This window comes from Neodiprion pinetum, unplaced genomic scaffold (genome assembly GCF_021155775.2).
Source record: "Neodiprion pinetum isolate iyNeoPine1 unplaced genomic scaffold, iyNeoPine1.2 ptg000132l, whole genome shotgun sequence".
Taxonomy (NCBI): Eukaryota; Metazoa; Arthropoda; class Insecta; order Hymenoptera; family Diprionidae; genus Neodiprion; species Neodiprion pinetum.
In genome coordinates this window covers 22,501-25,372 of record NW_027184552.1, presented here as the reverse complement: position 1 = coordinate 25,372, position 2,872 = coordinate 22,501, and the positions used below count along the sequence as shown (strand labels likewise).

General features: G+C 57.7%; 2 non-coding genes across 2 annotated transcripts in view; both read left to right on the top strand.

Moving 5' to 3' along the window:
- The first annotated feature begins 2,087 nt into the window (after positions 1–2,087).
- LOC124224306 (5.8S ribosomal RNA) lies at positions 2,088–2,242 on the top strand. The gene has a single exon (XR_006884620.1). It is a non-coding gene; the product is annotated as a 5.8S ribosomal RNA (ribosomal RNA).
- Positions 2,243–2,712: 470 nt separating this feature from the next.
- LOC124224303 (large subunit ribosomal RNA) overlaps positions 2,713–2,872 on the top strand; it is a 3,984-nt gene continuing 3,824 nt past the window's right edge. The window contains exon 1 of the ribosomal RNA XR_006884617.1: positions 2,713–2,872. This exon is cut by the window's right edge and continues 3,824 nt beyond it. This is a non-coding gene — a ribosomal RNA (large subunit ribosomal RNA).

Sequence of the window (2,872 nt, the reverse complement as noted above, 5' to 3'; positions counted from 1 at the left end):
CCCACGCTGTCGGTTCACCGCTCGCGGTGTCTAACTGGCATGATTGTGGGACGTCCTACCGGTGGGCTTAGCCCTCCGGGGCGGCCCAACTAATATCCCATCGCGGTGCTCTTCACTGAGTGTCGAGGTGGGCCGGTACGTTTACTTTGAACAAATTAGAGTGCTTAAAGCAGGCTATTTTCGCCTGAATACTGTGTGCATGGAATAATGGAATAGGACCTCGGTTCTATTTTGTTGGTTTTCGGAACCCCGAGGTAATGATTAATAGGGACAGATGGGGGCATTCGTATTGCGACGTTAGAGGTGAAATTCTTGGATCGTCGCAAGACGGACAGAAGCGAAAGCATTTGCCAAAAATGTTTTCTTTAATCAAGAACGAAAGTTAGAGGTTCGAAGGCGATCAGATACCGCCCTAGTTCTAACCATAAACGATGCCAGCTAGCGATCCGCCGAAGTTCCTCCGATGACTCGGCGGGCAGCTTCCGGGAAACCAAAGCTTTTGGGTTCCGGGGGAAGTATGGTTGCAAAGCTGAAACTTAAAGGAATTGACGGAAGGGCACCACCAGGAGTGGAGCCTGCGGCTTAATTTGACTCAACACGGGAAACCTCACCAGGCCCGGACACCGGAAGGATTGACAGATTGAGAGCTCTTTCTTGATTCGGTGGGTGGTGGTGCATGGCCGTTCTTAGTTGGTGGAGCGATTTGTCTGGTTAATTCCGATAACGAACGAGACTCTAGCCTGCTAAATAGGCGTACCTTCCGGTATCTCGAAGGCCCCCGGCCTCGGTCGGGCGGTTTTTACTACCGGCGTACAAATAAATCTTCTTAGAGGGACAGGCGGCTTCTAGCCGCACGAGATTGAGCAATAACAGGTCTGTGATGCCCTTAGATGTTCTGGGCCGCACGCGCGCTACACTGAAGGAATCAGCGTGTCTTCCCTGGCCGAAAGGCCCGGGTAACCCGCTGAACCTCCTTCGTGCTAGGGATTGGGGCTTGCAATTATTCCCCATGAACGAGGAATTCCCAGTAAGCGCGAGTCATAAGCTCGCGTTGATTACGTCCCTGCCCTTTGTACACACCGCCCGTCGCTACTACCGATTGAATGATTTAGTGAGGTCTTCGGACTGGTACGCGGCAATGTCTCGGCATTGCCGATGTTGCCGGGAAGATGACCAAACTTGATCATTTAGAGGAAGTAAAAGTCGTAACAAGGTTTCCGTAGGTGAACCTGCGGAAGGATCATTAACGTTTCGTACTGCCGAAGCAGCGACTCGTAAGCGCGCGGGGCTGTCTCGCCGCGAGAGCGGCGTGTCACGCCCACGTGTCGCGAACAAAATTTCACAAAAGTTTGAACGACGTAACGGTCGGGCCCGGTTGCCGCGGCGCGCAACACAATCGTCGTGACAACGAACGCGGTGCTGACGCCGGATCCGATGGGTCCGGCGTTCGCCGCGGTCGCGACGAGCGCAGTCGCCGGCTAAAACCGCCCGACGACCGACTCGCGCCGAGGCGTCGACCCGTCGCTCCGCGTCCAGCGCGGAGCAGCGGCGGGTCGTTCGCGCCTCCGGCCGACTCGGTGCCGAGAGGGGACCGCTCCGCGGTCCGCCTCGACTCGTTCGACCCGGTCAGGTCGTACGAGGGAGACGTGCGAAGCTGGTCTCAGCGCTTCTTCGCGGGCAGCCTGTCTGCGCCCGGGTGTCCTCGGTGCAACGCCGTTACACCCCGGACGCAGGCCGCGAACGCGGTAGGCTTCGGAGAGAATTTTCGCCCGTACGAGGAAGCTCGCGTCAGCGTCGAGGGCAGCGATGCCCGGGACTCGCTGACGCGGCCCACTGCCGTCCGCCGTCAATCGTTTGCATTGCGAGCCGATCGGGTCCGGCGCCGGTCAATTCCGGCAGACGACCCGTGAACTCGAGGCGACGTCGGCTCTTGAACTATCGCACGAACGAAATTTGACGCGCGGCGCGCGTTCCTTCCCGCGCGCAACCGCGCAAGGGCTGACGCACGCGGCGCCGCGCTCACGACCACAGAAAGCCGGTAACAACCGTAATTTTAGCATTTTTAATGCAAAATTCACATATATGATTACCCTGAACGGTGGATCACTTGGCTCGTGGGTCGATGAAGAACGCAGCTAATTGCGCGTCAACTTGTGAACTGCAGGACACATGAACATCGACATTTCGAACGCACATTGCGGTCCACGGATACAATTCCCGGACCACGCCTGGCTGAGGGTCGTTTAACAACGACAGACTGCTCCGTAGGCAACGGTGCCGCGAAAACCCCCGACCCGGGGGAACACAGCGCACCGTGCCTTCGCGAGCGAATGACTGGGCGTTCGCAGCCTCAAACAAAGGTCGCGTCGCCTCAAACGAACACGTATGTCACGGTCACGACGCGTCGCCGCAGATCGCGGGGTCGAGCTGTCGCTGCCGTTCGTCACGTTCCGGTGCTAGCGATAGTCGAGAGAACGAACGAATTCGGCACGGCGACACACAGACCGCGCGCGGTCGGTTCGCCGCTCATGTGATGAAGTTTTCCGTCCACGCTTCGCCGCGGGGGGCTCTCGGGTCTCCCGTACGGCGGGCGTGTTTACGGTCGTTTCCGTGGCTCGAACGTACGAAAGAATACGTTGTGTCCTCGTCCGTGTCGACGGTGCTGTTCTTGAACGAACGGCCGTCGCCGACGACGGACTCGCAATCTTACGACGACCTCAGAGCAGGCGAGACTACCCGCTGAATTTAAGCATATTACTAAGCGGAGGAAAAGAAACTAACTAGGATTTCCTTAGTAGCGGCGAGCGAACAGGAAACAGCCCAGCACTGAATCCCGCGGTTCTGCCGCCGGGAAATGTAGTGTTTGGGAGGA